The sequence below is a fragment of the Hemiscyllium ocellatum genome, chromosome 8 (genome assembly GCF_020745735.1).
Source record: "Hemiscyllium ocellatum isolate sHemOce1 chromosome 8, sHemOce1.pat.X.cur, whole genome shotgun sequence".
Classification (NCBI taxonomy): Eukaryota; Metazoa; Chordata; class Chondrichthyes; order Orectolobiformes; family Hemiscylliidae; genus Hemiscyllium; species Hemiscyllium ocellatum.
The window spans coordinates 58082301-58096056 of record NC_083408.1 but is presented as its reverse complement, the minus strand read 5'-3'; the positions used below and the strand labels follow the sequence as shown (position 1 = coordinate 58096056).

The 13756-nt window shown below is 37.7% G+C and overlaps 1 protein-coding gene across 3 annotated transcripts in view; it reads right to left on the bottom strand.

Moving 5' to 3' along the window:
* Positions 1 to 13756, bottom strand: part of slc25a21 (solute carrier family 25 member 21) — a 525641-nt gene that overhangs the window by 71223 nt on the left and 440662 nt on the right. The gene's annotated exons all lie outside the window — the stretch shown is intronic.

The window sequence follows — 13756 nt, the reverse complement described above, 5'->3', positions numbered from 1 at the left end:
GGAATCATATACTGGCAATGTAGTAGATTCAGGAAGACATAGGAGGAGGAAATGGTTTAAAACAAGGGGCTGAATACAATCCCAAGTAAAAGTATATCATGAATAAAATACGGGCCCAGATATCTGCAGCCATTCTGAACTTGTACAATAATTTTGTCAAAGCTCATGTTGTCAAAGCACAACAACCAGGCACTCATTTCTAAGACAGACTTACAGACAGAAGAGGGAGCTTCTGTTCACAAATAAAAGGTATGGACATTGTTATGACTGTGTAATTATAACATGCATATTTTATAAAGGCTGAAATGAAACGTCTAATAAATGGCCAGTAGTCATGTGGTTGATTCACATTGATTCACTTCAAATAGAAAAAGCCGACAGCTGATGTGTAATCTCAATCACAAAGGAAATCATTTAAAATGTGGTTAGATGTTGAAAAAGACCTTGAGTTTTTGAACACCACTTGGAGGAAGTACTGAGGGCAGCAAGTACATGGAATGTACTTAGGGTAGAAACTTCAGTGTCCATCACCCAGGCTGGTTCGGCAGTACCACTACTGGTTTGGTTGGCTGAGTGTCAAAGAACATAGCTATTAGATTGGATCATGGCAGCTGGTGAGGGAATCAACAAGAGGGACAATCTATTTGACTTATCTGCTGAATTTAGAAGGTTCATGATCACAATGATCTAATATAGGAATCAACAATTTGTAGCAATTTTCTGATAGTTTGTTGAGATTGTTAAGAAGCAGTTTAAATATGATACATTAGTTAATTAGCCAAAAAAAGTATATGACCATGACAGATGGGAATGCTTCACCAATTCCAAAATAGTTCTGTATATTGGAAAAGTAGAGGCAGTGTTTCGAAGTGGTCGACTGTTTTCTCTGATGTAACACAGTCTTTGGTGGTAACAGTCTTTTCCTCAGGCTGATGCAGGGGAACTCCTATGAAATTGGTGGCTCATTCCCCTGGATCCTTTCTGTCTGTCTGCCTATCTCTCTCTCTCTCTCTCTCACCCTACTGACCTCTGGGTGCTTGTAATCCATGTGTAATGATCACCTATCTAAACCTTCTTGACAACTGAGTGTCAGCAAAACATGATGCCAGAGTGATCAATGTCCCATTGATAATCTCCATTTGAAGGTTAGTTACCATTCCTTCCAAGAACAAAACCTTAGTTTCTAAAACACTGCATTCAAAACAGGTTAGTGTAGTACCCACTAAATCCTTTGTTTATGCTTGTAGAAGACTAGTTACTACAATAACACAGTTAAATGATGGCTCATGCTGCACAGGAAAAACTAAATATTGAACATTTATAAAATTCCATTCTAAACTGGACCCCAATTTCCACATACCAGTTGGAAATATATCCATCCATGACAGTATCAGCAGAAGTACCAAATGCACTTGTGGAGATGAAGTCCCATTTCACAATGAGGGTATGCTCCATCATGTAATGGGCTAAATTTGAAAACTTTGAATAGATATCACAATTTATTTGGGGGGGGGGTGCGTTAACTCAGTTGGCTGACAGCAGCATGGATTCCTTCTTGCACTGGCTGAGGTTACCATGAAGGATATTCTTTTTCAAACTTTCCTGTCTCCTGAGGTTTGGTGACCTCAGGTTAAACTTCGGGTGAGCATCCTCTAAGGCGGACTTCGGGATACGCAACAAATCTCTTAAATCCACTGCATAAGCAACTTCCAACTGTTGCATCTGCTGAATTCTGATTTTAAGCTTTCAACTTTTCTTTTACCTTTGGAAAGAGAATCTTGCAACAGGTCTGCAACAATAATGGATTGATTCTTCTTTCACATTTTATCCATATTTACATTTTCTCTTCATACAAGTGTTTTATGTAATGACTGCATTATTTCTTACTTAATAATTTTCAGTCATGGTTGTATCATAAACTAATCTTTGTTCTTATTTAAAACTAAAGTTGTACTGCTGGTTGTTTTTCAGTTGAAACGCACACACATATAAACAAGCTACCTGAATCCACAGTTTACAGGCCATACTTCAGACAAGCCTGACAATCATGATGGACATAAGTGAGAAGTAACATGGGTAGGGCTCCAAATTTTGAAGTTTACAATCTCCCAAGCTTTCTTTGTGACTCTGATTTGATTGGTGAAGATTTTGCAGTTTGGTGAGCATCGGTTTTCTGACTGACAAGAGGCAGATGTGACGCTCATCACAGATTCAGCCTGACATTGTGATTTGGAGTCATGAAGATCTAACTGTGTGTTTCTTCCTAAGTGGGATTCCCTCTTTCCCTGTCCCAGGAAACTTGGTGAAATTTTTTAATGGTTCAAGGTCTGTGAGAAGATTTGTAGCTCAGGTGCTCATTGTTGTGGTTCTGTTCGCCGAGCTGCGAATTTGTGTTGCAGACATTTCGTCCCCTGTCTAGGTGACATCCTCAGTGCTTGGGAGTCTCCTTTGAAGCGCTTCTGTGATCTTTCCTCCAACATTTGTAGTGGTTTGAATCTGCTGCTTCCGGTTGTCAGTTCCAGCTGTCCGTTGCAGTGGTCGGTATATTGGATCCAGGTCGATGTGCTTATTGATTGAATCTGTGGATGAGTGCCATGCCTCTAGGAATTCCTTGTCTGTTCTCTGTTTGGCTTGTCCTATAATAGTAGTGTTGCCCCAGTTGAATTCATGTTGCTTGTCATCTGCGTATGTGGCTTCTAAGGATAGCTGGTCGTGTCGTTTCATGGCTAGTTGGTGTTCATGGATGCGGATCGTTAGCTGTCTTCCTGTTTGTCCTATGTAGTGTTTTGTGCAGTCCTTGATGGGATTTTGTACACTACATTGGTTTTGCTCATGCTGGGTATTGGCTATTAAGGATAGCTGGTTTCGTGGCTAGTTGGTGTTCATGGATGTGGATCATTAGCTATCTTCCTGTTTGTCCTATGTAATGTTTTGTACAGTCCTTGCATGGGATTTTGTACACTACATTGGTTTTGCTCATGCTGGGTATTGGGTCCTTCGTTCTGGTGAGTTGTTGTCTGAAAGTGGCTGTTGGTTTGTGTGCTGTTATGAGTCCTAGTGGTCGCAGTAGTCTGGCTGTCAGTTCGGAAATGCTCTTGATGGATTGTACTCATCCACAGATTCAATCAATAAACACACCGACCTGGACCCAATATCCCGACCACTGCAGCGGACAGCTGGAACTGACAACCAGAAGCAGCAGATTCAAACCACTACAAATGCCAGAGGAAAGATCACAGAAGAGCTTCACAGGACGCTCCCTAGCACTGAGGATGTTACCAAGACAGGGGACGAAACGTCTGCAACACAAATTCCCAGCTCAGCGAACAGAACCACAACATTTTTTAATTGTTTCAATGGATGGACAGGCATATTGTCCATGAACATACCAGCCTGCTAAATTCCAGAACGTCTATCTGAACTTTAACCATGTGAACCTCTGCAAGATTTTTAATGGACCTTCATTAAGCCACCTTGTAGATTTTCTGGTTTTTCAAATTTGTGAGTGACTACAATCTAAGGCAACAGTTCAAAAGAAAAGTTCAAAAGCATTTTGAAATCTTTGATTTAATTGTCCTTGAAGCAATTATAATTTTAAATTTATCTGCTTTACACATAGCCATCATCTAAGTATCTAATAGTTAAAGTAGTAGATCTACTATCAAAGAAAAAAAATTATGGAGCAATTGGAGATAGTGATTAGCTGAATTCTTGAATCACTATACTTTGGTGAAGGTACACTTATTGCAAGTTAGCATCGTGATTTTTATACAACAGTGATGGAATAGCGATATTGTTCCAAGTTAGGATGGTGTGTAATGTCATTTGCTCTTGTTTTTCTAGGTGGTATTGTCAAAGAAGGATTGATGAGTTGCTGTAGTGTGTCTTAGTGAAGTCTTCATTGCTGTCACTGTGGGCTAACAACGGACAAAGTGAATGTGGTGGATAGGGTGTCAATCAAACCAGTTACTTTGTCCTGGATAGTGTCGTATTTCAAGTATTTGGAGCCAAACTCATTCAGACAACTGGGTAGTATTTCATCACACTCCTAAATTATGCTTTGTAGATGGTGGACAGGCTTGGAGGAGACTGGAGTTCGGTGATCTGCTCTTATATATTTATGTGGCTGGTACAGTCTACATGATAGAAATGGATAATCTCCAGCAACGTTGATGGTGTGGAATTCAGCAATGGTAATGCTGCTGAATTCTCTCTTTTTGGAGATCATAGAATCCTTACAGTGTGGAAGCAGGCCATTTGGCCCACCAAGTCCATACTGACTCTCTGAAGAGCATCCCACACAGACACCACCACCCCACCCCAATCCTATCCCAATTACCCATAATTTACCATGGCTAGCCCACCTAGCCTGCACATCACTGGACACTATGGGCAACTTAGCATGGCCAATCCAGCTAACCTGCATATCGTTGGACTGTGGAAGGAAGCCAGAGGACCCAGAGGAAACCCACATAGACAGAGACAGTCACCTCAGGCTGGAATTGAACACACGTCCCTGGAAATGTGAGGCAATAATGCTAACCACTGAACCACCATGCCATCTAACATTTTTTACATTAGCCTAAACAGTTTTGACTTCCCTACTTTTAAATATACAAGCATATACACTCTGCATACACACATTATTAAAGTGTTACATTAACATTTGAAATGAATGAAACAGTGCCATGTGTGAGCTCATCTTCATATATGCATCTTAAATAAGTTATTTCTATATTTGCATACAAGTTGTCACTTCATTTTTAAGAGTACAAAATGCAATATCTTAACATTTTGTCTGGGTTCCAGATACAAAAAATATACATCAACTCATTTACTTTGCTTCTGAGTCATGTTGTCACATCCTTCACTCTTTTTGAATAATCAGTTATAATGGGGAGTGGTTATATCATTGGACAAAAAATATAGAATACCAAATCAATATGCTGTGGCGACGGGCTTGAATCTGACAATGGTTAGAGATGAAAAAAATCTGTAGATACTGGAAACTAAAGTAGCCAGGCAGGTCTGACAATGGCAGATCATGACATTTCATTTCAATAAAAATCTGGAATAAGAAGTTAGTCAATGGCAATCATGCAACAACTGCTGATTGTCATAAAAACCCATCTGGTTCCCTAATGTTGTTTAGGAAAAGACATTAAAGATGAAGCCGGGAAACTTTGGATACCAGATCTAATTTTTAAAAGAGAACACCAGGTTGTTGTTGTGGATGTAACCATTAGAACAGACCTTCAGATCAACTCGCTTGAATCAGCATGGGAAGAAAAGACAAACAAGTACAAACATCTAGGAAAAGAGATAATGGACCTCATTGGTGGAGGAACGATATCCTACCTGAGACTCCAGATCCACAACAACATGGTTGATTCCTAACTGTCCTCTTGGCAATTAGGGATGAGCAATAAATGCTGACCTAGTTAGCAAGACCTCATCCAATGAACAAACAAGGAAAAAAACCTCTCCTTCCTCTACACATTTATTCACTGGTGTGGAAATTCATGTAGCTCAAAACTGATGAGAATTAGACAATCTGTTGTAATCCATGCCTAGTAGTTCCACTGACTTCACTAGAACTGAGCACAAACCAGGGTTATAACAAATTTTGATATAAGGTTTTTGAATATATAATATCCTGGGGCAAGTCGAATTTCTCTTCCTGTTGTCTTTGTTTTCAATCTCTTTACATACCTTTTTCTTTGCAGCTGGTCCAGTGGAAGAAGTGTTCATATACTTGTATGATATTTTACTGCCCTTAACTTTAGTGGAATTATTTACATAATTAAAGTAGGAGCAACTGCACTAAAATTGAACACACACACACACACACACACACACACACACACACACACACACACACACACACACACACACACATATTATAGAAATATAGTTAGTATTGGTTCATTAATGCTGCCATAAATAATTTCCATACTCTGACTTTCTTTTTATTGACCCATATTTCCCACTGCTCAGACAGTCGCTACTCCATGGTAGAGACTTAGGAGGGTTCTGATGGGATTAGGTAAAGGTAAGCAAGCTATTCAGGAAATGTTAGTCAGTTAAATAAACAGTCAAACTCGCAAATAACTATTGAACTGACCCCACACTTGCCTCACACACTCACACTATCAGAAGTCCTGATCAAAATCTCCTCTCAAATGCAGAGCTCCCTTCTTTTATAGAAAAGAAAGGCTGGAATGCACAAGATGTCACTCCTTGCAAAATATGGACCAGTACGTTGTTTGTTCCCATCATTCTCTCTGTAGGTTTTCTTTGCTCTTGTTTCAATTGTCTTCCTCTTAAGTGAAATCAGCTTGTGTATATAAAAATGTTGACCAGATTTATGGGTCACTTCTAAATAACCAGCATAAATAACTATATGTTTCATATTGGTTCACAAATCATTCACTGAATTTGAGATTGATTTTAGGATGTGTATAGTGCTCATAAATCCAAGGCAATTTAAGATAAGCTGGAAGCCTCATTAGCAGATACCATAAGGATGGTTGGTGTAAGAAATGAAAATTATTATGAAGCTGGGTGAATCAGTTTACAATCCCATGCACAATTAAGCTAATCTGGGAGTATTTGGTGTCCAAAACTGATGAACCAAAAAAGACTGTGCATCATTGCTGTCCCCCATAAATAACTTATTGTACTGATAAAGATTTAATAATTTCACTGGGTTATATAGATCTGTAATCACATAAGAAAATAAAAATAAATCTACATATTTTGCTCCAGAATTAAATTTTATAATGATTGCCTTTATTCATAGAGAAATAATCATATAAATCCTGCTATTACTTTGTATCTATGACATTTCATATCAAGTACTCTCTGACAGATGATGCTGAGATTAAATCACCTACAGTCATTTTAAAATTTTTGAGATGATGAATAAATCTTTGAGAAAACTTTTATTATCTATTATTGCTCCCTGTGATTGAAATTCTCTGTGTGGAATTACAATATGGTTCTAAACATCAGAGTTTAATTTAGCCTAATGATACAAACATGAACTTCTGAGCGAAGAGAGGTGGGGGAGGGTTGATCTGTGATACTATTAAAACTTCAGAGCATAAGATATCCCATAAATCAATTTAAAGGAGACATACTTCAAATTTCAGGTCAACCAATGGTATGTTGAACTGTAATTGGCTTCCTGAACATTGACTCGTCACACTCAGCAGCTAACTGAAAGCTGATCACTCTCCTGAGAACAACATAAGGTAAGCACTTTAATGCTTTGCACAAGCCACAATAGCTAGGCAAAATAAAACTATTTAGTTATTGAGAAAAGTGAATGACCATATTAAAGAGCGTGAATGTAAAACAAGATACATGACCAATTTTGATAACTTAATCTGCAAACTCTGCATTATAGGTTTTGTAAAATATGATGTTCTTTATACTTTTCTGTGATTAGCTTTCTATTAATTTTACAATGTGAAATAGCCAATCAAAACACAATTTCTAACATCATCTATTTCAATTATTCCACAGATTTTGCCACAGGCAACAAGTCCTACAATGAGACTTGATTCTGGACCATCTGGCTCAGATGTAGGAACTCTACTGTTTCATCACAAGATCAGCAATGCTATTAATGTTAAAAACTGATACTTCCTTTTTTTTATTCACTGTTGCCTAAGTAACAATTAATTACACCCAATCTCATGCAGAAAAGTCATTAAGATCTGCAACTTAAAAGCAAATTTTCAATATTCCTCAGAAAAATGTTAAAAAGTATAGGTTTCGAAGGCAGCCCCTGGTTGCTGGGTGAAAGGACACAATAACATCCATCCTGAGCTCAGTAGCAGCTTTGTTTAGAATTCAGAGAAGAAAGCAGCTCTTGCTAAAGCTTTTCACTTCCAGTTGATGGAAGTTTGTATTCAATGGAAATATTCACTTAAGTAAAGCAGGTTATCAGGAAGGCTAATGAAATGCTGGCCCTTATTTCAAGTGGTTTGGAGTAAAAGAGTAGGAAAGTCATACTGCAGCAGTATAAGTTGTTAGTGAGGCCATATCTGGAGTGCTTTGAACGGCTTTGATCCCTTTATTTAAGAAAATATATTATTTTATTGGAGGCAGTTCAGTGAAAGTCCATAGGATGATCTCTGGAATGGAAGGATTGTCTTATGAGTAAAGTTCAAACACCACTCATTGGAATTTAGAAGAATGAGGGGTGATCACATTGAAATATATCGGATTCTTAAGGAACTTGCCAGGGTAAAACTAGGAGGGTATTTCCACTCCCGGGGGTAGGTACCAATTTCAGACTATGATTAGGAGGCACTTCTTCGCTCAGATATTTCAGAGTCTTTGAAATTCTTTGCCAGAAAGTTCCAGGCAGAGTCGTTACATATATTTAAGGCTGGATAGATAGATTATTGATCAGTAGGGAATTAAGCCATGGGAAAGGGCAGGAAATTGGGCATGAAGAGAGTCATCTCAGCAACTTTTGTGAACAGGAACTACTGGTTAAGCAGTAGATTCCATGTGTGAACCGTGCAGGTTTAGCTGGTTTAGCTCCAGCAGTGCGGCTCTGCCAGTTTTAGCTTATTTAGACTTCAGTAATGATCCTCTGCACACCTGGGAGTTCTTAATCTTTGACTCTGTTAACCTCCACCTCAGCTGAGTGCAAACTCTGTTTTGGAAAAATAAAACCTACCAAGCGCAAATTTCCAGCTAGCTTGATTTAGAGACTTGTAAACATGGTTTTGGGCTTCTGCATATGTTAGACACCACAATGAAAAGAAAATAAATACTTCCAAAATGCAAGAAAATAAATGCATCACAAAGCTGCTTACTCTACCTCCACGAATGTCTGTAAAGTTCAATTTAGTAGTTTCTCCCCACCCCCACCTGATAGCTTGAGAGTATAACAATCTAGCTAAAAGGTAAAGGTTCAGAAGTCAGTCAGAACTGTCTTGTCAATTACCTTTTCTTATATAGTTATTTAATTCCAAAAACAACTATTTACAAAAATAATTGATCTTAAACAGAGTTATTTAAGTTTATAGATGCCAGTAAGATACTGTCCTACAGAGATAATAAAATAACCCACTAATCACTCTTGTGTTGCCACATGCACACAATCATCTTTGCTCCTAGTACTAGCACAAGAACAAGTTTATGCAGACTATAAAACTGTCAGCTCTCAATAAACAAATGTATCCCCAGTGGGTTCACTTTTGCTGTCTACAAACTTACTACAGTATCTAATCACCATTTATCATCTACAAAGGAACTATAGTATACAAGCACCACTTATCAAGACTAAAATAAATAAGATTTTACTATCAATGAAATAGGAAAATGTATTAAATGGATGGATCTAGAGAGTTAAGAATAATTAATTCCTCATCTAGACAGTGTTGGCAGTAAGGTGATTGAGTAACATAGCATTTTCTAACAGATAACTCAGTGCCTATTTATGAATTAAATGCAGATTTACATGAATGCAGACAGAATGTTTTTCTTTTATTTTCTACTGTTAGTGTGGTCAACCTGTAAACTGCAAATCTGCTTGAAGCACGTCCATTATAAGTGAACATTCAAATGATGAGCAAAAAGAAGAGCACCATATAAATACTCTGTTAATGCAATGTTAAACTACATTATCTATATTTTGCCAAAGAATGATCAAGCTTTTCAGTTGAAGGACAAGAATTAACCATCGCACATATATCACTGAAAAAAAATCTCAGCTGGTATCTTATACATTTTCCCAGAAGGTGGAATTGATGAGAAATGGGAGAAGGAAAAAATAAATATAGGATGTCAATATCCTTTAACATTTTGCAAGATCATTAAATGCATAGAACAAGAAAATTCAGAGATATTACTTTTCAAAATTTGTAATTAAAATGAATGAATTAAAGATTGGTTATTAGTTAATAATATAATGTGTTGAACATTTAAAAGCCAATGGTAAAACCCAACTATGTAGATAATTCTAATTCAAGTGGATACTCAAATGAAAATGGATATAGGTATAATTATAGCTCCAAAAATCAAAGACATTTTCACAAGACAAATCTACTGCAAGTCCAACAAAGCATAATTGGATCAACAGTACAGAATTTAATATTGGACATGATGCATGTAGAATATTCCTACATGCTGGCTCAGAATGGATGCTTTATCTATTAATTTATCTTGGCTTGATTTAAAACATTTGTGATAAGAGTCACGGCGAATTTCTACTTAAATGTCAGTAAAAAGAACTTTTAGGTCCCAGTGAATTTAAATTAGCAATACAAATCATGGTGCAGGGCCTGACTTGACTTGAGGCAAGTGGAGTCAAGTTCAAGGCAAGTATTTGTCTCACACTTTCATGGTGCAATACAGAGATCTTCTGTTCATTTCTTCACCTATTTAGCCTCAATTTAACTGTCTAACTTTAAGGAAACAATTTTGTCTGTGCTTGAATTCAGGTGCAGGTAGTACTTTCTCCCATACAGTTCAGTTAAAGTTAGTGTAAAGAAGAAATTAAAGAGAGAGAGAAAAAAATTAACATTTCAAATCAGTAACTCTTCATCAGAACTGGGAATATGTACGGATGCAACAGTTCAAAGGTGAGACAGGAAAAGGCCAGTTGGACAGTAAAGAATAAAAGGAAAGTTATATGATGGAACAGAAGGCAGGAGAGACTAAATGGCAAAGTAATGATATAAGGAAAAAGAGAGGAAAAGAAATCATCAAAAGAAACCTTTCCCTCTGCAGCACTCTAGTCCACTCCTCAATCACCCCAATCCAATCTCCTTCCTTTGGCATCTTACTATGCAAGCACAGGAGTTGAAACATCTGCTCTTTGACATCTTCCCTTGTCAGTGCCTAAGACCCCCACATATTTTCCATGTACAACTGTGATTTACTCACGCCTGTACTTCTTTCGGTTTAGTAGACTGGATTCACTATTCATCCATAACTTCATGGCATGTTGACATGCTCATTCTGTTAAAAGAATGATTTCTAATTAAAGGACCCACATAATGATTCAGCAAACCTAACAAGTAGGTGGATTTCTCAGGCAGTACTAAATGCAAGAAAGGAAGGGAGACCTGGAAAGGCTGAACCACTTAGTGTCTCACTCTTACTTGGAGATCCTGCTGTGGAATTTGAGGAGCTACTGAAGGAAGAGGACAACCTCTCCAACCAAGCAGGCATGTTGAAGTGGCGATAGAAATCATCAACAAGAGTGTAATTTTCCAACCTGGAAACAGAACACCTAGAGAATCCAGGATTTCAGAAGGTCATGATACTTTTGGATGGCAAGCCACTCATTCTGACTAGCCCAACACTCTACAGGACTACACATCTTGCAGCGCCAGACCCTGTGTTGAGGATGCTACCTCCTTCCAACTCAATCTCAGTGTCCATCACCTCTGTCCTATGGATTGGCTGAGAAGAAAGTAGCTGGTGGTCTTGCTACTGCTGCTGGAGCAGTTGTGGTCTTGTAACTCTGTTTTTGACCCTCAGTGGAAAGGCAAAAACTGTTCCCATGCTGCAATGACATTTGGCTGGAGAAGGCAAATAAGTACCAGACAGCTGAAATGCTTTCCAAGACATTGACAATTATCTGACCAGAGAAAGCATTTGGAACAACAGTTTTTTGAATGCCATGGCTGGAGTTCCTCAATTTTGCTGCTCAATACCTTCATAGTTTTTTTTCATGGTTTCACTTAAAATTACCTTCTAATGTCCTATCAATTGGCTGGCTGTGAAGGATTGCCAATATATCAGGGAATGGGTCCCATAGCTGGGAAATCCAGATTTCAAGATTAAAGCACATCATAACTTGACAACTTCAAAAGATACTCTGTCAATAGCCAGAAGAGATAGGATCATGTCATGATTGCCTCCTGATGCCAATTTAATGTTTTTTCCCAATCCACCAAACATGAATCACATCGAACAGTTTGGGAGAATTCTGCTAATTAACTCTGTTCCTCTCTCTGTACAGATGCTGCCAGACTGACTGAATATTTGCAGTATCTTCTGTTCTTACTTTAGATTCTCAGCGTCCATAGTGGTTCCCCCCCCAGAATCAAATGGCTCTACTTGACAAGATATGATCTACATCTTCTAGTCTCAGTCGGCAGGTCTGCCAGCATTTGGACTGAGACCAATAACTGCAGCATACCTGCAATTTTAAGCACATTGATTTTCATTGAATGATCAATGCACATCAATGATCAACTAATCTCTGAAATTAGGCCCACATAAGTTTTTAGTCTTCATCAGCTACACAGTACATGCAATATGCAATGGGCAGCTTTTGCTGTTCAAATAGTTGATCTAATTAATTTGCATTAATTGTAGGCTAATAGTCTGCAGAACTTGAAGTTCCGGTGTGGAAATTACAAAAGTACAAAGATTATATTTTTCTACACTTCTACAATCACAATTTAAGACAGAATTTGGGTCACACAAACTGCCTAAATGAATATGATACCTGCTCGCATAGTAATCAATGGAATGCCAAACATAACTATTCTTGAAATGAATTAAACTGCTATTTTCCTGACCCACCAGCAGCCACTCCTTGAATTCTTTTGTTAAAGTTATCTCCTTTATATCTTTGAATTGTCCTTGGTGTTTTTAATTGAACTTGAAGTAATCAGAGTATTTTGGCAGCTTCCCTTCTCGAAATTTGATTCCAGTTGTCCTGCTAAAATTCATTTTTGAGTGGTCCATTCTGTCCTGCTAATTTAACATAAATAAGATCCTGTCAAATCTATCACATTCTTTGCTTCATGAACTCAAATCAGACTGCCAGTTCTAATTGTACACCCCTTTACTCTCAAGGTATGTGTCTTCAAACTTTTCCTGACCTGTGTTATGTTATCATAACAATTTATCTTACTGCAGATCAAACATTCCTATAACATGAAAGTTTGCCTCACTCATAATATAACACCAGATGGTCCTGTTATCCTTTTAGCAAGATTTAAGGTTATAGAAGCTAAGATTAATTGTCAAGTTATTATCACCTTTAAAGTTTATACCTAACCATCAACGATGAAACTCACCTTGGCCAGTTCACATGCAGATCTAGTTGTCCATGTCGCAATCTATAGTTGTGCCCCTCAGCAAATCATTTGGCCTTGTCTTGAGCATCTCCAAAGTTTTCACATGAATGTGTACAAAATCATGTACTTTAAAATGGATTGATATTATGATATATCACCCAAAATTACACTTAGGGCTATCTGCCTCTCTAGTGTCTACTTACATTGTAATTGATGCCTGAAAATCTTTCCATTTTCTCACAAATTCCTCATAGTTTTGACATCTACCCAGTCACTTCTTACTTTGCATAAACATCCTTTCCAGAAGTATTCAAATTTATGCTCTAATATATAGGTGATTATGAGGTGAGCAGTAAAACTTCCATTGCACTATTCTGAAGTAGTTCTGGTGAGTTATCCCCAAGTGTCTTGACAAATATTTTTCTCAATCATCATTATAACAATTAGATTATCTGGTCACTATCACATTGTTATAAGATGTGCATTTGCTGAGCACAAATGAGTTTTCTCTTTCCTACATTGCAAAAGTGACTGCATTTCAAAACATACTTTTTTGGTTGTGGAGTGCCTTCAGCAGTGATCATGAAGAGATTTATAAATGCAACTCTTTTTTTGCCTTTTTGTTATAACAAAGTTTTCATAGTCCATCTCAACCATAGAGCTGCTCTCTCATTAGAGGGAGAGTTTAACCT